The sequence below is a fragment of the Mercenaria mercenaria genome, chromosome 15 (genome assembly GCF_021730395.1).
Source record: "Mercenaria mercenaria strain notata chromosome 15, MADL_Memer_1, whole genome shotgun sequence".
NCBI classification, from domain to species: domain Eukaryota; kingdom Metazoa; phylum Mollusca; class Bivalvia; order Venerida; family Veneridae; genus Mercenaria; species Mercenaria mercenaria.
The window spans coordinates 31,821,370-31,843,067 of NC_069375.1; the positions used below are offsets into that span (position 1 = coordinate 31,821,370).

The window sequence follows — 21,698 nt, forward strand, 5'->3', positions numbered from 1 at the left end:
AAAATTTCTACACTGGAATTTTCAAAGTATGGACATAATATAAGTTATGCTGACTTTGAACTTGACTCTGCTGACCCCATACGCAAAATTCAATGTTTTTATATTAGCTACCAGATGCCAAGTTTAATTACAACACATCAATCCAAACAAAAGTTATTGAGCAGAAACTGTTTTCTTTCTATTTTAAGTAACAGTGACCTTGACCTTGATTCCACTGATCCCAAATACAAAGCAAACCTTGGTCTTACTATAAGCTACCTATAGGTCATGTTTCATTCTACTATCTCAACCCAAACCAAAGGAATTGAACAGACACCAAATTCTGATGATGATTCCTGCAAAAAAAAATTTTTTTTTAGTAACTGTGCCCTTGACCTTGACCAAACAACATTAAGGTTTCGATGGAGGCCTTGAGAAACAAAAATCAAACAACACCAAATCATAGAAAGAAAGAGTTGTTTGACATGAAAATTGAACAGCATGTAAAACATGTATATTACTTTACGAAACAAGTGTCAGTATACTGATATAAACACTGAATTCCGGAAAAGGGCTGCCTAAAGGGGTTCCACTTCCGGACAGTTAAACGCCTTTAAAAACTCACCATTTTCAAAGAACAGTTACACATGTTCGTTTTGATGCATTTGCAATAGCGTGCGAGTGGTGAAATTTCGCATAACAAGTTGGAACACAGTTTTCAGCAATTGTTTATCTTTATTTCTTTACAAATGACATTCATTTTCAAAGGGAGACAACTGTTCCCGATTATTTTAAGTACAGATGGCATTCATTTTCAAAGGGAAACAACTTTTTCCGATTATTTTAAGTAATCTTTGTGAAAAAGTTGTCTCCCTTTGAAAATGAATGCCATTTGTAAAGAAAAAAAGATAAACAATTGCTGAAAACTATGTTCCATCTTGTTACGTGAAATTTCACCACTCGCACGCTATTGCAAATGCATCAAAACAAACATGTGTAACAGTTCTTTGAAAATGATGAGTTTTTAAAGGCGTTTAACTGTCCGGAAGTGGAGCCCCTTTAGGCAGCCCTTTTCCGGAATTCAATGTTTATATCAGTATACTGACACTTGTTTCGTAAAGTAATATACATGTTTTACATGCTGTTCAATTTTCATGTCAAACAACTCTTTCTTTCTATGATTTGGTGTTGTTTGATTTTTGTTTCTCAAGGCCTCCATCGAAACCTTAAAATGACTTTTTAATCACAAAGAAAGTTAGACACCCAGCAGGATTTGAACTGCAACACATCTGTTCCACAGCACAAAATGTAGCTTTGGTCCAAATTAATCGAGGGCTCAACGCGAAACTAGTCTATCTGCTTCTATTTCTATATACACTTAGACTAGTTGCACGTTGAGCCCTCGCAATCCTCTAAACCACTGGGCCACAATGGAATTTTCTAAGTATGCAAATTAAATCAGCTATACTGACCTTGAACCTTACCCCATTTACCCCATATGCCACTTCAGCCTTGATTTTTCTATAAGCTACTTATATGACAAGTTTTATTTCAATCCATCAATCCAAACATGTTACTGAGCAGAAACTTTTTTTTTTCTATTTTTAGTAACAGTGACCACTGACGCCAAGTTCAATCACAACCTTGGTCTTACAAAAAGCTACCAATAGGCCAAGTTTCATTTCAATATCTCAACCCAAACTTATGTTATTTAGTGGAAAGCAACTCCTGATGCCGCCAATCCATCCATCTGCCCAATGACCTCGCCAATCTAATAACTAGGTTTTCAACTTTGAAAACCCTGGTTAGAAACAGTCACCTATAAATATTAATGATTTCATTGTCGCTTTGTACAAATCACGCTTAACATTTAGATATGTTTACATAGTACCAATTCTTTACATTAATAAAACAAATGACTGCCAGTGTGCTGCGCAATAGTCAACAAAAAGATTTTATTGCAATCTGTTTCCATGGCACTGCTTTCAGGAAATGAAGACAGAAATCCTATTAATTCTGCAGGAAAAGAGTGCAATGTGAATGACTGGTCAATTTTTCTGTTTCTAAGAATCAGACATCAGCAGTGTCAATGACATAGGGTATTACAGTTCAATTATACAAGGTGTGGCTCCTAAATACAGCTAAAGCAAATAACAGACAAACAGTCAGAAGTTTAACTCTCAGACAAGGCCAATCAAAAAAGAACAAAAATGATCTTTAAAGGGACTGACCTCCAGATCGTTCGACAACAAATTTTTTTATTTTTTTAGATATCTGGAAATAAAATTTAATGCTATATTTCTTAAGAAGGCTTTATAACTTAATTACTGACAAACAATATGTTACGGAAACACATGAGAATTTGCTGTTTTTACTACTTTTTACGATGAAAATCGAAAAGCGTTTGTAACGCTTTACTCCCGGTAAACTGTCTCGATTATAAATATCTATATTTTGAAGTCATAATTCACTAATTCCGACGGGAAAATGTCTTTTATTGCCACAGCGGTCCGGGGTTCCATTCCCGACACGGTCACCTTTTTTTCTTGATTTGGAATTTTTAAAATATTTTAGAAACAAAACCTCATATTCTAATGTTCATAATATGACCAAACTTCAATTTGAAAGGAAGATTATTTTTAGCCAAATCTGGAGGTCAGTGCCAATATTTCTTTTATACATTCAAGAACCTTAACTGAAACTTAGAATCAGGCCGTGTTAAGTTCAAATCTATTTTGCCTTTATCATGGCTTTGACAGAGATTCAATAAGAGTCTTATATCATTACATCATACACCTGAAAGGTAAGTTCATTTGGTAATTATGATTGTCTGGCTACAGCCACTTACATTGAGTGATTGATTGGCTACCTGACTGTGTCAATTAATTGAAAATTTAGATCAATTAAAAAAGTTCCAGCAGTAAATAGAAGGATATCAAATTGCACAGCAGCTTTTTCATGGAACCAATGAAAGATAAGTTCCAGGAAATTGCTGGATATAAATTTTACATCAGCTGTGGCATCAATATCTATAAGGCACATGTGCTTTAAATGATCATCATCGGGTGCACTAGGAAATTAATCTGTTATATGTGGGAGACACTATTTCATTATCAACAAAGTTATGATCTGAGATGATTAAACCACAGACCCTACTAATTACAGCCCTCTTTTGCTGACCCCCATATCTCACTAATGAACATTTTTTTGCTAACCATACCTTACATGCTCAACTAATAAGTAGAAGTGACAGAAGGCCCTACATTAATTGCTCACCTATTGAGATTTATTCTCAACATTCTACAAGCCAAATTTCATGAAAATCATGACACAATGTTGAAAACCTCCTTACTAACAGTTACAATTTGTCCAAGCATTTTCCAGTGACTCCAATCCTTCACAATACTGCCACATGTTTTCAGATCTGACAAACAAGGAAAGCCATTAAGGGTTTATCATGAAAACAGGATCTGTACAAAATAAACTAGGAAGTTTCAGGGAACATTTACACTAACTAATAATACTATCCCAGAGGAAACATCTTGGAAGCAATACTAAAGATAGAAGAACTTGTTAATTTTAAAACAATACTGAAAAATGAAAAAGAAAATATTTGGTGATGTTTTCAAGAACAAGACAGCTGAATATTTCTCTAATGAGCATTAACATTTTTCTGTAACTAAAAGAATGACCTTAGAATAGACATAATCATCTACTGTACAGTATTGATGCCTGGACAAAATCTGAGGATCAAGATACTTAGTGGAGGTGGAAAATTTACTAACTGGATGCTGAAACATTTTTTTTTAAACATATCAACATGGTGATAAGAGTTAGTTCCATGTTTCGGAGAAGAAAGTTTGAACATCACCAAATCATAAGAATGGTTTTACATGAAAATTTAACAGCATATAAAACATTTATATTATTCTACAAAACCATTGTTAATTTACTCATATATATGTATTGAATTTCGGACAGGGTCTGCATGAAGGGGCCACACTTCAGGACAGTTCAACACCTTTAAAAACTCACCGTTTTTAAAAAGCTGTTATATAATTATCTTTGTTTTGATGCATTTGCAACAATGAGTGCTTAAACTTTACATAACTTGGTTAAACACCTTTTGACAATTGTTTACTTTTATTTCTTTACAAATGGTATTCTTTTTTAAAGGGGGACAACTTTTTTAGAATATTTCAAGTATCCAATTCTATGGGACAGAAGGGTAAAAATATATTGGACAGATGGGTTGTTTATAAAGATGTTGTTTGTTTACTAAAAATTTCTGTGGTTTTGTGATATACTGCTAAACATTTACCATTTTGGTCAAAAGAAATGGTGATTTCAGGGTTCATATTTAAGTATTTTTTTGGAACAAGTATTTTTTCTACTCACTATATGAAACAAGAAGATATTTAAAGCTTTTCTATTAAGTGCATGTAAAACTAATTGTTAACCCCAGGATATGGCCAATTTTAGCACCATGAGGTAGATTTGAATAATTTGGTAGAGGACCACTACACAATGCTACATGCCAAATATCTAAGCTCTAAGCCTTGACAATTTTGGCACAAAAGATTTTTAATGTTATTCCTATGTATAAATCTGTGGTAAAACAAGTGAACCCCAGGGTGGGGGCCAAGTTAGTTCAAATCATGGGTTAAAATTGGCCCTGCCTATAAGGGGTCACTTGCTTTTCCATATATCTGGCACAAGTTAGCTGTTTTGTTCAGTATACTTTTCATGATAAAAGTAATTACAATTTGTGATATAATGTTGTACTGCAAAGTTATAAATTTTCCTTGTTCAGAGACTATTCTACCAAGAGCAAGAGCTTATCAAATATAGTCGCTTACTTCCAGTCCACCACTAAAACAATTCTGAAAGACTCAAACAAAGATTGTTCACCACCGAAATGGATAAAAACTACATTTTAGATCTTGTTATTTTGTAGCTGATTCAGATATAGATTGTTCGCCACTTAAATGGATAAAAACAACATATCAGATCTTGTTATTTTGTAGTGGTTTTTATCAGTAAATAAAATTGCCCAGTAACTGCCTCACACTGTGATATATTGATGATTAGGTAAAGATTTACTGCTCAATTAGTTCCCTACATCAATCACCTTGACAGTAACAGTACATTACAATACCTCTGTTGCCAATAACTGTTTCTCAAATGTCTTAATAAACAGTTCATTTTGCTAGGAGGTCCAGAAATACTGGTAGCCCCTTGTTGATAGTCACAGATTCTTGCTTGCTAATACTGCTCTTCTATCCTTTTCAAATTTCAACTGTTTCTTTGGTTGAGTTTAATGTGACCCCCCCTTACGAAAATGAAATATGGAAACAAGCTGGCATTAAGCTGCAAGGTAACTGTCAATGATCTGGCAACAGTCTGGCAAAAAAAAAAAGGTAACTGGAAATAATCTGACTCCTATATGGGAACAAACTTCCAAGAAAAAAAGTTTAGCTGAAAATAATATGGACACTATTTCCATATTATTTCCAGTTTCTGGGAATAATCTGCAAACTATATGACAATAAACTGGCTCATAACAATCAGCATGTAAACAGACTGACAATACTGTCAGCTTGTTTCCAGTGTCTGGAAGAAATCTGGCAGGAAAATGGCAAGAAACTGGAAATAAAAAACATAATTTCTATAATCGAATTGAATGAGTCCTGAGATACCAGCTTGCATACAAAAACTTAAGCAAAAAATGCTATGTGGAAAAAGGGGCTTAATTTTGGAAAAAAGTTTAGTTATGGGACCTGCTTAGTACATATCAGGTCATGACATTGAACAAGTGTGTAATTAGTTTCAATCTATAATTTTGTAAAAAAAAAAAAAAAAAAAAAAAAAAAAACAAAAAAAACAAAAAAACATAGCGGCATGTCCAATAACTTCTATTCTTTGAATAATCGAGATAAAAATTACATAAGTGACAATATTGTATGGATTTTCTGTCTGTCTGACAGTACATTGGATATAAATTTACTCAGAGCAGATTCTGACAATGCACTGGCTCCACAATGGCAATACACTGGCAATATACCCATCTTAGCAATTTTCACAGCAAAACAAATATTACAAGACACCTTATCAAAATGGCCAAGTGCTGCATTTTTCCCTCCAAAACTATTTTCAGTTTTCAATAGTTTTCCAGCACTGATGGGCACATTGTAAAGGTACTTTTTCATCATTTTACAGTTACTTGTTTTTATTGTAACACAGATTCTGTCCGCAACAAGTATTTTTGCTAAACAGATACAGAAATTTTAAAAGTCATGTATTTTCGCTATCATTAAATGTGAAACACCTGGCCATAAAATCAATCCTGTCTGATACCACTTTCTAAAATACAATATCTACAATATCTCTTGCCTCTGTCTCTGTTGAAATGAGGCTAGAGAGATTTTTTTTTCTGAGAAAATATCAGTGTCAGTATGAAGAAATTAATATTATTGCAGATTATTTGATCTCAACAGACTTTGTAAGTCTAGCATAAAAGTCACAACCTGAAATGGACAGAACAATATATTTTAAAGTTTACCCATCTTAACCACCTTAAGGTGTACTTACCATTCCAGAATCTATTATCTAATGTTTAACTAACATACTCCATAACAAGGTTTATTATCAATTGTGACTATATTTTGCATGATTCAGTCTTCCAAAGGCCTATGTCAGTCTTGTTGAACTGATTAAAGTTAAATTAATGTCAATTTTATGGACAAAAATGTATTTTCCTATTGCAATAATCAGGCAAAATAACAATTAAAATTTAAACCCAACAATTTTCTAATAAATCTAACTAAATTTTTGGCATGGAAATTTACCTTCTATGTTAACGTAGATACTAAGGTATCTGAAAGCAGGTCATTAGGATTGTGGTCAAGCCTGCTGGTGGCTCCCTTTAGTGAAACAGTAAGTTCTTTAGAAAAAAAATATGAAACAACTTATAGAATGAGACAAAAAGAAAATCTGAAATTCTAATATTTCACTTTAAGTTTGTTCTTTTCAGCAGGTTTGCTGCTAAACTTAACAAAATTATAATAAAACTTTTGTTCTCACCATATTGTCAAAGTTAATCTTAACTCATAAATTTTTTAGCTTAAGCCTCACCACCCTTCTACTGTACTGGAGTATTTCAATAAATGTGTTATGGAACACAAATATTGCAGAAGTCTTTGCCATCCTCCTAAGAAAAAAGTTGAAAACAATGGTTTAAGGCTAAAGGATTTTGCCATGTCAAAACAAAAGCTCAATCTAGCATGGTATTCTAAGAGGCTCATTTCTCCCAGGTACCATCAATTTCAACATTGGCTAAAAAAATAAATCTTTCCTTCAGCAAGTCTGTGCTTCATACAGGAGCAACTTCTGACCATAAAAACTGTTGTTTTTTTCTCTCAGAAATAACAAAGCCAATATGAGAGAGCATTTAGATGTACTCAGAGTTAAGGATCTAATGTGATTGACGTCTAATGTTTCTGGACGGTAAGTGATCACAATAACTCCCGCACCCCCCCCCCCCCCCCCCCCCCCCCCATTTAGATGTACTCAGAGTTAAGGATCTGATGTGATTGACGTCTACTGTTTCTGGACGGTAAGTGATCACAATAACTCCCGCATCCCCCCCCCCCATTTAGATGTACTCAGAGTAAAGGATCTGATGTGATTGACGTCTACTGTTTCTGGACGGTAAGTGATCACAATAACTCCCCCCACCCCCACTCCCCATCTATCCGAGCAAAGTGAGCTTAATGCATAAAACAATTGCTTAATATATCTTCAGACCCTGCTCATTAAATACCTACTTGCATGTATACACATGTTCATATACTGAGCAGATTGTTACTCTGGACAGATTCATCAATCAATGGCTTTTGTCTACTTTATGCCTAACAAAGCATTTACTCTGCACTCATCATTATTCATGGGTAATCACAGAGGTATTAAACTGCTGGAACTGGTCAATGCAGAGAGAACTTTAATTAAAACAGAAAATCATCTGATGGCCAGTCTTCATAATGGAAATGACAGGACCTGAGAGCAATATACAACTAGGGAACCCAGAAACTACATCTCATTCTTACAGTCAAAGGAATTGGAATTTCTTCTGGAACTGATAAAATGTTGAGGAAAATTTATTCATGCCGTGCAAGGCTGAAGTGAAATTGAGTCAAAAGCTTTGAATACTGGATGTTTATTATATATTAAAAAGAGGGGAAAAAAAACACACAAAAAAACAAGAGGGCCATGGTGGCATTGTGGCTGACCTGACACTTGACTATATGTATGACATATTGAATAATGAATGGTAACACTTCATATGGTACACATTTGTATGTGCCAAGCAATTAGGCGTTAATGACCTGCCACTGAAGGACCTGACTAAATGGACACAGTCCCCTGAATTGATTTTCAAAAATAACATGATATCAGCCTTTTTTCTTAATCCCCTGGGAACCCTAGGAAATCTCAATCTCCAGTGCAGTTTTAAATCACATTGTATAATACAAGGTTATCCAGTTGAAAATGATATTGAAATACAAATGGATTACAAATGTCACATCAGCATCTGGTCTACTGGTGGGCTTAATGTCTGAGGCTTAAGAATGCTGCGACAGTAAGAGACAATCTGCACTTTCTAGCCTTAAATCATGAATAAAATTTCCCCTAGACATAAAACTTGCATCTAACTTAAGGTTTTATAGACGGAAAACAGGAAAACTCCATGCATAAATGCGTAATGTTACTGCGTTTTTTTCTCGTAAAATCTGAGTAGTATTTGTTTCCAGCATGAAACAGCTTTCTATTATTCAAAGAAACATGCAACACAAACATGCATCAGATTTCAACTTGTGGAGAATCATGCAAATGCTTTCTAAACTAGAAGGCCACAATGGCCTTAGATCACTCACCTAAGTTTCACAGCTTAAATAGGGTAATAAACTTTTCTTGAGAAAAATTTTAAAAACTTTCCATATATATAAGGAAATACTGTCCCATGAGAGCATTGTCTGTTAAGAGACAAATTTGGAAGATTGTTTGTGTGACATATTCAATGCTCAGTTAATTACAAGAGCTTTAACCCTTAGCCTGCTGCAGGCGAATTTAACAGCCTTTGCAAACAGCTTGGAACCAGATCAGACGCCGATTAAATCGGCGTCTGATCAGGTTCCAAGCTGTTTGCTACTCTGACAATATTTCTTCCAATTTTAGAGCAAATTGAATGAACTTTACAATTTTAGCAGACGACATTTCCAGCAGACCACAATTTATCTAGCATGCTAAAGGTTAAATGTCAGCTGTAACATAACACTCAGATGTTGATAACATGACAAAGGTGTTAGTGAAACACAAGAACTACAAGTACTATGCCCCAATGATAACTTGATATTTACAAACATGACTATAAATAGATTAAAATGGAACATAGGGAATTCAACATTTTCCTAACACATTACAATCTAAATTTTTGCAGGTTTTATAGCAGTTACGAATTAGCTCAGTGGTAAAGCATACAGTCCATGTACAACAGATCTTTTGCCGTGTGGGTTCGAAACTCAGCATCCACATTTATTTTTTTTTAATTTTTATTTCACTTTTGCATAAAAATTAAGATTCCTTCATGAGCTCTGTGACAATAAGACAGAGAGGTATCTAAAGGCGATATGGTAGAATAGAATAGTTTATTACATAACAAAGATGATATTGGTTAAATGCATGCACTTAGCCATGCAAATAATGAACATATTAGTGTGTTATATCAAGACATATATAGAAATACAAGTAAGCCCACGGGCAGAATGTCGAGCCCACCAGCACCTTTGACCTCTAAGTGTGACCTTGACCTTGGACCTAGGGACCTGCTTCTTACACACGCACATACACCGAAATTGGTGTGGCGACTATATCGAGCTCACGCAAGCGCGCTCGACAACAAACCATCAAAGAGACAAACAAAAATACGGAAGCAAAAATGAAAACGAATAGGAAAAACAAAAACAAAAATCTGAAAAAAAAACAACCCTCGTGAGGATTCGAACCCACAAAAAGATCTGCTTCCACCCAATTATTGTCTGCATTTTACCCATTTTACCCAACTGAGCTATGTTGCCATATAGTTAGTGGATATTTGAAATGAAAGAAATACTAATAATTGCGTGTCAAGTAATGTGCAAGCATTATGAATGGTTATTTCATCAGTTATCATGAATTAGACTCGTCCTCGCGTTTCGGCGGGAATCACGTTATCATTGGGGATTAGTACATTTATCTAGATACATAATGAAATGGGTTTTCTTTTTTAAACTTCACAGTACTTTGTAATATGACTGATTTTACTAATGCTGATGTCAACTTTCATTTTCAATTCAAAATGGTTCTACACAAAAAGGTTATTGACAACATTTTTAGAGTACTTCAACACAGGATCATTATTTTTTTTAAGAGTTATCTAATCATCTCAGTCTTGAGGTCGGTCAGATGACATTTAGAAACTAGGTTAACTGACTTGTTTTTCTAAAATCAGTATTTCCAGGCCTTTCTATTCTAAGGCCTTTCCAATATAAAGTCCACCTGAAGATTCATTATGCTAAAGCCACAGAAAGATTGGTTGTAAATCACCTGACTTAAAGGCTTATCATTGAACAGGCTCTCTAAGGACCTGTCAATTTCGTCTCTAGGATCTTTTCTTTTCTTTTTTTTTGAGATTATAAAAGGTAAAGGCCAAAGTCTATCTTCAGCATTTAACCATGTTTAAGATCTAGATTTAGGAATGGAATATTAAGTTTGGCACTCTGCTAAGTCTTTGACAGTGTCCAGCCACACAACTTGAAAAGTTACACAAGAACATTTTGATTGGGCACATGCGTCTTTTTTTTAATCTGATTCTGTTGAAACGAAACGTTATATAGAAATAATTAACTTTGGAGGAGGATTGTTGTGATTTATTTTATTTAAGTAACAAATTATTTACGAGGGCTCATTGTTTGCAATGGAGGCTTAGTAGAAGTGTTGATTTATTCATGTGTGTCCTATCATCTTACATCAGCTGTAATAGGATATATAATGTCAGCTGTGACTATCCATGTTTTAGACAGTCTACAAAAAAAGAGCATTTTTGCTGAAATAAACCCATTTTTCCCATTTTTGTATACAATGTACAGTCAAGTAAAAGTTTTGAAGGGAAACTGCCCCATGACCACTCTCAAAGCTTCTGCTTTTTCAATCTAGACAGCTTCTTTTTTCTTCTCTTACAATATATCATAAACAAATATAAACAATACATAGGGAAGACCTTACTTTTGAAAACAAGACTGATAATGACAGCCCTCAAACCACCTTAAATCATGGCATTTGTATTCAAGTGTTTTATTTCAGCATTTAATATTGGACCAGTCTTTGTCTACTTTAACACAGAATTTATTGTTTTGATATCGTGCAGATGCTATTTTGTTTGTTTCATAATATCACAGGACATTTTGTCATGTTTCACATAATTGTTTTCATGTCACAGGACATTTTATCGTGGCATCACATGACTTCTGTCATGTTGTCACAGGACTGTCACATAACTGAAAATTTTGTCGTAATGACACAGTGTAACTGTTTTCATAATGTTACAGAACATTTTGTCATGTTGTCATTAGACAAGTTGTTATAATGTAACATAATTGTCAGGACATCTGGTCATGGTATCAAAGACAATTTTGTAATATTGTAGCAGTATTATTTATTATCTTTTTCATGATGTCACAGCACAATTAGCCATGGTGTCATACGGCATTTTCTCGTAGTATCACAAATTTTCATTTCATGCTGTCAAAGAACATGACTGCTGGCACATTGCAATTTTTCATAATGTCATAGGACATTTTGTTTTGGTGCCACAACACATTTTTTCTTGATGACATTGGAAATTTGTCATTTTGTCACAAGACATTATATCTGGTGTCATATAAAATTCTTTCAGTCTTGGCATCCAATTTCAGTCCCATTTTGTCATGGTATCCAATGATCACTTATCGCAATAGAAAATCTTATGCCATATGAAGACTGTTTTGCTGTTGTATGATAAAGGAAATACTTAATTACTGTTTGATCCACCTTATCTGTAACAAGGTTTTCCCCTGATTTTTCTTAAGGTAGTTCTGCATGTTTGGATCAAAATTTTTTCTACAATGTAGAATTTGATTAAACTCTGATTTTTCAAAACTTCAGAATATACCTAGAAAATTCAGCAAATAAAAAAAATAGGGACGTGTGCTTGATTTTTTTGCTAGACTGATTTGAAAAATTTGGACCTCATGCAATATTTCAGAATGGGAGTCTATGGGAAAATCATAACTTTCATAACATTTTCGCGAATAGAATTTTTTCTACAATGTAGATTTTGATGAAACTTCCCATGGTTGTTAATAAACATATGCACTATAATTTGTTGAAATAAAATATATAGGTCCGTGTGCATGCTAGCTTAAATTATTTTTGAGATATTTGACCATAATAAAAGTGAACCAGACATTTCACTCTAATTTTAACGCATTATTTTGAATTTTTAACGTGCCGTATGTCTTGATAATATCATATTAATTTTTGACTTTAGAAATATAGCAACAGTGCCATTGTAATAAATTTACTCACAGGTTTCAATTAATTCACAAATTGATTTTCATTTCCGTACGCCGCATCCAGGCTTTATTCTATGTTTTCCGGATAAATAACGTTACGCCATCACTTCCGGTTTTTCAAACGTGCAGAACTACCTTAAAGGTGGATAATCAGATTTTGGCCATACTTATCAACGCATACTTCTTTTTTATAATTCAAATCTTTAATTTTGAAGCTTACTTTTTACAATTCGCATTTGGCATACTGCAGTTTTAACAAAGAGAGCTACCGGTACAGTTTTTCACGTCTTTGGTATGACGAGGCCAGGGGGTGAACCCACCACCTCCTAAACTCATTTACAGTTAGTGTTTAAAGGTGGATAATCAGATTTTGGCCATGTAACGGATTTGTTCGAAACTTTAGCATCTGATCATTTACACTCATTTATGTTCACTTAACACTTAATACAAATTAGATTTTCACTGGAGGTATTTTTAAAATTTCATTTTCCTATCCTGGTTGCCAAACCAAGATAGAGTTATTTTATCATAAGTATAAATTTGATAAACATACTTTGCCTAAGGAAATGTATAAATATTAGACATATTGTAATATATCTGTAAAATATTTGCATTAAAAATTATGTATTTAGATGGAATTCATTAGAAACGCACGTTTGAAAAATTATTATTACCTCCCTTTGCCTATCTTGGTTGCGCAACCAAGATAGATTGGAAATAAATGAATTCAGAAGCTACACACAGCTTTAAAACTTGCATTTTGGTTCAGATTGTTCAATAGTTGATATGTCTATCAAATGCAAATGTAAAACTAGACCACCTTTAACCTTTAGCCAGCTAAATTTCTATAATGAACTTGTCCATCTTCCAATTTTGACAGTACCACTGACTGTTAAAAGGGGTGGTTACCAAAAAGTTACTGACTGAATGGCTAACAGTGCAGATCTTGATCAGACTGCACTGATGTGCAGGCTGACCATGATTTACACTGGTCGCAAAGGCAGAATCAGTTGTGTCCAGTATATTAAGTGTTAACATATATCATTACATTTAAAAGACAATTACATGTTTCGTAACTGGCTAGTATTTTGAAGGAAACTGCCATTCCAAGATACTGAATACAACTACTTTCTACAGTCCATAAAATAAACAAACGTGTTTGTAAACATGGATGGATCCAAATGGAAGGGGAAAAAGCATTTTATGACATATTCCGATGGCAAAATACAATACATATCCGTAGCCCTGACTAACCTATAAACTGAGCAAGTCTATTTTATAAGTACATCAACACAGCTGACCCATTTAAATGAGCTGTATCTATTTCATCAAAATATTTAGATTTTAAAGAAACAACAAATATAATAATATTTTACTGGCTTTATTTTAGGGAAAATTGAAAGCATAGCCAGACCAATTCCATCCTCTGCCAAGGAAGTTCAAGTTTAATGTCAGTTTAATGTCAGTTTAATGTCAATTAAAGTCAATGAAAACTCTGCTTTTGTTTTCAGTCTACCTCAAAATTGATGTTCTCAGGGGCTAAAATCAAGACAGCATACTTTACTGTACAAATTTTCAGAGTCAGTTCAACAAAAAAATGATACTAGCACATGATCCTATCTTTTTTATTTATATGTTCTTGTTTTGAAACAAGAGCTGCCACTATTAGTGACAAATGCTCCCGAAGCATACCCAAGAATGATACAGTTGTTTGCACAAAATATGCCAGAATAATTTAAGTATGAATAATTTTATGACCTTGACCTTGACCTGAGAGACGGGGGTCATAAGCATGGAACACCTTCTCAATATGGTAAACATTTGTGTGAAATTATTTTTAAATCCCTTAAACTGATAAATGGTAGAGTTATGGACCAGACAAGAAACAGACCATGCTAACATTTGACTTCTAAGTGTGACCTTGACCTTGGAGCTAGGGGTCTAGGTCTTGCGCATGACACATCAACATATTATAGGGAACATTTATGCAAAGTAATTTTAAAATCCCTTCATCGAAGGCAGAGCTATGGACCGGACAACAAAACTGACCCTGTTAACCTTCAACCTCTAAGTGTGACCTTAACCTTAGAGCTAGGGTCTGGATCTTGCACACGACATGTCATCTCATTATGGGGAACACTTATGCCAAGTAATTTTAGAATCCCTTGATGAATGGCAGAGTTATGAACCAGACACGAAACAGACCCTGGTAACATTTGACTTCTAAGTGTGACCTTGACCTTGGAGCTAGGGGTCTGGGTCTTGTGCATGACACCTCGTCTCATTATGGTTAATATCTAAGCCAAGTAATTTCAAAGTCCCTTTTATAATGGATGGCAGAGTTATGGACCGAACACGAAACAGACCCTGTTAACCTTTGACCTCTAAATATGACCTTGAACTTGGAGCTAGGGATCTGGGTCTTGTGCATGACACAATATCTCTTTATGGTGAGCATTTATGCCAAGTTATTTCAAAATCCCTTCATGGATGGCACAGTTACAGCCCTGACAAGAATTTACATGGACGCACAGACAGACGCACCAAAAAAACATAGTTTACTTATTTCTTAATTGTAGCAAACTTTTTGATATGAACATGCATATCTACCTTAATAGCTAACACCAAAATTTTTCAAAAATTCAATTTTGACTTTATTTTAAGATATCTAAGTTAGCTTAAAAGCAACATTTTCATGTAAAACAACTGAACATTTTTGAAAATATAGTTTTCTTGAAATTGTAATATGTCCTATTTTTACACAGGCAAAAACACATTGTCTGGTCATAAAACTGACATTACTAGAATATCTTGAAAACTGAAAAGGACCCAATCTGACTAAAGTACTTGATCTTCTAAACGAAGATCTGAGGAAGACATAATCACATTCATCTTTCTGTATATTTGGATTTCAGATATTGCTATTTTTATTTTCGCAAATCGTTTCAACAAGCATTTGGCTGAACCATCAAAATAGCATCTAATGTCACAGGGTGAGAAAAAAATGTAGTCAGTCCAGGGCTCGAACCCAGGACCCCTCGCTTACAGGGCAAGTGCTTAGACTACCGACTGAGCTAACTGGCTGCCTGACACAAAATTATTCTCCCCATATGTGACCAAGTCTGAACCGTAACATATGATACCTCTCAAAAGACGAGGGCGCAGTCATAATGTGGTCATCATAATATACATGAAAAACCCAGGCTAAATATATATTTTTTAAAGTTCTACTTTCACTTTCAAAATGTTGAAAGCAAGGCTCTGATTGGCTAGCGGAAGGGTCATCAGAATGAGTCTATCAATAGCACGTCTTCAGATCCAAAGTGTAGCGTTAACTGGAGATGTACTTCAGTCAGAATGGAAAAGGACCTTACTTGTAACCACTTAATACCTGGACCTTACAAAAAAGGCTGAAATAATTCACAAAAAACACCCTGATTCTGACTTAGGCAGATAAAACAGTAAACTGTTATATCATAATGATATTCACACTGAGCAGACGGAAATTGTTTAAATATTCTGCATTGTGTGCATTATTCTTAATTTTCAATCCCCAGAGAAATTTTCTAATGCTGCAGCATATGTATCTAATTTAACAGCATGCAATTTGTATCAGAAACTAAAAGTAAAAATAATTGACATTTCCAATTTACACCTAGTTCCATCCTTGTCAATATCCCGCTAAAACCTAGTATAACAGTTTTCTTTTCTAAACAATAAGATCAATTGTAATTTTGCAGAACAAGCTTTGTGCTGGAATAATACAAGTTTTAGTCATGTATATATGTAATTAGCAAAACGCTAAGATTTTTGTCCATTTTAATCATCTGTATTCCCTGAATTAAAACTGAAACTGGAAGACAAAATAATACCCCCATTAAACGGAACACTGCCTTTCTGTATTAAGTATGGCACGTTTTTCAGCTGTAAGGTATCTGTGAAGAACCAGATTTTTTAAAATTTATACTGTGAAATCATTAAAAATTGTGGGGGACTAATTTTCATGGATTTCGTGGTTGAGACAATCCACGAAATTTAATCCAAACAAACAAGTAAAATTACCATTCATTTTATGTTCAAAAGTTGAAATCGACAAATTCATATCCCTATGAAACTGTCGTTTTGACCAAAACCATGAAATTTCATGCCCATGAAATTAAATGATTTTACAGTGCATGTTTACAGGAATATAATGAATTCAATCCATTCATCTGTTCCAAGAGTTACCCAACAGACAAGAAAGGGTCATAACTCCACCAAATTTCTCCACCAAGAATTTGGCTTAAAGCCAGTACTAGGGGGTGTGAGGGATGTTGCATGTTTTATTACCTCTAATTAACAAACTCCAGCCAAACTAAGTCTGTTATAATGTTGCTTAGTTGCTGTGCTATGCTTCCAAAGAATCTTTTCAAGGATTTAATTGTATCTCATAATCCTACATCGTATGTACCAAAAATGAATTAAAACCAGTTACCTTTTAAAAAGTTATCAAACAACCATCAACACAATGGAAAAAAACAACAACAGTGCAGTGTTACAAGTCATACTAATAAGCTTTGATAATGTGGCAGTTGAGTCCAGTATTTAGTCCAGGGGTGTTCAAAGATAATCCATCCTAGATCCATTGTAAAGCAAGCATTGGATTTACCTGAATTGGAAAATAAACAGTGTCGATTGTATTGAGTTCAACTGCCACTTTATCAAAGTTTATTAGTACAACTGCTGTTAGAAACATAAATGTAGTTTCTAATATTTGTTGTATCTGACGCTATTTATTTGACGTCTGTTTGGCGTCTTCAGCCACGTGATAATTTGCGGCGTTCATTGACGTCAACGTTATAGTTGTTTATACTTCCGCACGGACTTTGAAACGTTAACTGAACTGATCGTTAACTGTGGACATAAATTATTCTGATGAGACTTGATGAGTAAGAGACCAAATTCGGTAACTAAATTCTGTTAATTTACTCAAAGCGTAATTATTGAACTCTAAGTTATGATATTGAATTTGTTAAATAACATAAAATGAATATATAGACTTTAAGTTTAATTTTCTGCATGATTGGATAATGCAAGTTTTGTTGATGTGAAATATGTTTAAAAGTACATCTGTTGTTTATATGAGTATATGTATAATTGGTGAGCGTTGTATGAATGTTGTTTGTATGTTTGTATTTGCAGAGAATCGCTATAACTAGAGAAATAAAAGAGTAAAGGCGCATCTCTCGTTTAGTCACTGAGTTGATCCAAGTCCCAGAACAACTGCCTTAATTAATTCTGCCAAACCTTAAGATTGTTACAAAAATTTAACTCGACTTGTATTTTATGATCACATACCTGCATAACTTAAACTGAATTCTATCCATTCATCCTTTTTTAAGTCAATTAGGGGCCATAACTGCATCAATACTGTAGCTGAAATTGAACATGGCCTGCATTGTATAATCATAATTCTGTGTACCAAAAATGAATTCATTCTATACATCCTTTCAAAGGTTAGCGAACAGACATTTTGAAAAGTTTTAAGTAAGAAAAGAGCCATAATTGAACTTAGCCTGCATTTTAGATACCTGTTCAAGGAAATATGAATTCAATCTCTAAATCCTTTCAAAAAGTACTGTATGGACATCAACATTTTGTGTAATCTAAGTTGAACAAGAGTGCCAGACTGTCACAAAATAGGCCCATCATCGAACTTGGCCTAATTCAAGGGGCATAATCTAAGAGTGCCTGGGGTGATTTGAGTGGTTATCATACTTGACCGAGATATTATGCCCACAAACATTGTCAGCAAGATTGGTGAAGATCGGATGAAAACTGTTTGACTTAAAAGTGCGGACAAGGCTAAATCAGCAGTTTTTTTTAGTATTTCAAGGGCCATAATCCAAGAGTGCCTGGGGCAATTTGGCTGGTTATCAAACTTGGCCGAGATAATATGCCCACAAATATTGTCAGAAACTTTGGTGAATATCGGAAGAAAATTGTTGCAATTTAAGAGAGCTGACATTCAGGCTAAATTCGCTGTTTTACGAGTAATGCAAGGGCCATAATCCAAGAGTGCCTGGGACAATTTGGCTGGTTATTGAACTTGGCCGCGACATTATGCCTGTCATCGAATTTGGCCTAATTTAAGGGGCATAATCCAAGAGTGCCTGGGGCAATTTGCGTGGTTATCATACTTGGCCGAGATATTATGCCCGCAAACATTGTCAGCAAGATTGGTGAAGATCGGATGAAAACTGTTCGACTTAAGAGTGCAGACAAGGCTAAATCAGCAGTTTTTTTAGTAATTCAAGGGCCATAATCCAAGAGTGCCTGGGGCAATTTGGCTGGTTATCAAACTTGGCCGAGATATTATGCCCACAAATATTGTCAGAAAGTTTGGTGAAGATCGGAAGAAAACTGTTGCACTTTAAGAGAGCGGACATTTAGGCTAAATTCGCTGTTTTACGAGTAATTAAAGGGCCATAATCCAAGAGTGCCTGGGACGATTTGGCTGGTTATCGAACTTGAACAAGACATTATGCCCACAAATATTGTCAGCAAGTTTGGTGAAGGTCTGATGAAAACTGTTCGACTAAGAGAGCGGACATGCTTTGGACGCAGACCGCCCATCCACCCACCTGCCACGGGTGTTCACATAATACGCCCCGCTCTTTCAGAGACGGGCGAATAAAAAGGGGCCAAAACTCTGCCAAATATTGACAGACTGTAATCCAAATGGGACTTAACCTGCATTTTATAATCATGTACCAGTCCTGTCTACAAAAAAATGAATTCAATTCATTCATTCTTTCAGGAGTTATTGAACGGATATCGCCATATGCAGAAATTCAAGAGGCCATAACTCAAACGCCAACCTTCCACAAGTAAACTTGATGGCTGGACCTCTCCTGACAGAACTAGAAGATGCTTTTGCAAAAAAGCGCATGTCTCCCCCAATGCAAAGTGGTATAGGCAAGAAGTCAATAGGAGTCAGGAGCGAAAGTCAAAGAGACACTGATGGTTGGCTGCAATAGGGATCATCTACTTGGCATGTCCAGTCATCCTGCTAAGTTTCAACACTCTTGGCCTAGTGGTTCTCAAGTCACTGTTCAGGCTCCTGTGACCTTGATCAAGTGACCCAAAAATAAATAGGGGTCATCTACTCTGCATGTCCAATCATCCTATTAAGTTTCAACATTCTAGGTCAAGTGGTTCTCAAGTTATTTTCCGGAAATGATTTCACATGACCAGGCCCCTGTGACCTTGACCTTTAATAGAGTGACCCCAAAATCAATAGGGGTCATCTACTCTGCATGTTCAATTATCTAATGAAGTTTCAACATTCTGGATCAAGAGGTTCTCAAGTTATTGATCGGAAATGGTTATCAATGTTCAGGCCCCTGTGACCTTGACCTTTAACGGAGTGACCCCAAAATCGATAGGGGTCATCTACTCTGCATGTTCAATTATCCTATGAAGTTTCAACATTCTGGATCAAGAGGTTCTCAAGTTATTGATCGGAAATGGTTATCAATGTTCAGGCCCCTGTGACCTTGACCTTTAACGGAGTGACCCCAAAATCGATAGGGGTCATCTACTCTGCAAGAGCAATCATCCAATGAAGTTTCAACATTCTGGGTTGAGTGGTTCTCAAGTTACTGACCAGAAATTGTTTTCCATGTTCAGGCCCCTGTGACCTTGACCTTTAATAGAGTGACCCAAAATCAATAGGGGTCATTTACTCTGTATGTCCAATTATCCTATAAAGTTTTAACATTCTGGGTCAAGAGGTTCTCAAGTTATTGATCAGAAACGGTTTTCCATGTTCAGGCCCCTGTGACCTTGACCTTTAACAGAGTGACCACAAAATCGATAGGGGTCATCTACTCTGCATGACCAATCATCCTATTAAGTTTCAACATTCTGGGTCAAGTTGTTCTCAAGTTACTGACTGGAAATGTTTTTCAATGTTCAGGCCCCTGTGACCTTGACCTTTAACAGAATGACCCCAAAATCGATATAGGTCATCTACTTTGCATGTACAATCATCCTATGAAGTTTCAACATTCTGGGTCAAGTGGTTCTCAAGTTATTGATTGGAAATGGTTTTCAATGTTCAGGCCCCTGTGACCCTGACCTTTGACGGAGTGACCCCAAAATCAATAGGGGTCATCTACCCTTCATGACCAATCATCCTATTAAGTTTCAACATTCTGGGTCAAGTGGTTCTCTAGTTATTGATCGGAAATGGTTTTCAATGTTCAGGCCCCTGTGACCTTGATCTTTGACGGAGTGACCCCAAAATCAATAGGGGTCATCTACTCTTCATGACCAATCATCCTATTAAGTTTCAACATTCTGGGTCAAGTGGTTCTCTAGTTATTGATCGAAAATGGTTTTCAATGTTCAGACCCCTGTGACCTTGACCTTTGACAGAGTGACCCCAAAAACAATAGGGGTCGTCTACTCCAGCAGTCCTACAACCCTATGAAGTTTGAAGGTTCTAGGTCAAATGGTTCTCCAGTTATTGCTCGGAAATGAAGTGTGACATACGGACGGACCTTGACCTTTGACAGAGTGACCCCAAAAACAATTGGGGTCGTCTACTCCAGCAGCCCTACAACCCTATGAAGTTTGAAGGTTCTAGGTCAAATGGTTCTCCAGTTATTGCTCGGAAATGAAGTGTGACGTACGGACGGACGGATGGAAGGACGGACAGGGCAAAAACAATATGTCTCCCCCAGAGGGGGGTGGAGACATAATTATAGACCAGACCTAAGAGCACAGGTCAATCCTAATCTGATTAGGGTCAAGTGACTCGAAGTCTGCAACCATAACCACTGTGCCAAGAAGACAACCAATATAACTGTTCCTGCTATCAAGAGTTCCTCTAATAAAGATATCAATATTTTGACAGGATAACATTATGCCAATCAGAAAGCTTTTATTTTTTGTCAAGACATATCCTTCTTTTTTGAACTTAAGACTAATATTTTGTCTAACTGATCCATAAATTAAATGTCAATAGACCAGACAATTTCAACATAATTTGTCATGATAGAAATTGGAAATAGATCTAAGAAAATT

The 21,698-nt window shown here is 35.4% G+C and overlaps 2 protein-coding genes across 4 annotated transcripts in view; both read right to left on the bottom strand.

The window, feature by feature from the left end:
- The window catches only part of LOC123550371 (dipeptidyl peptidase 2-like), a 202,336-nt gene that overhangs the window by 100,412 nt on the left and 80,226 nt on the right, over nt 1–21,698 (bottom strand). The gene's annotated exons all lie outside the window — the stretch shown is intronic.
- Nucleotides 1–21,698, bottom strand: part of LOC123550381 (substance-K receptor-like) — a 121,319-nt gene that overhangs the window by 29,367 nt on the left and 70,254 nt on the right. Inside the window, exon 1 of one of the 2 annotated variants that reach the window (XM_045338821.2) lies at nt 17,964–18,049. The exons of the other annotated variant lie outside the window; for it this stretch is intronic. The gene's annotated coding sequence lies outside the window, so the exon portion shown is untranslated. Of the gene's footprint in view, nt 1–17,963; nt 18,050–21,698 lie in introns of those variants that run through there. 2 annotated transcript variants of the gene reach the window in all.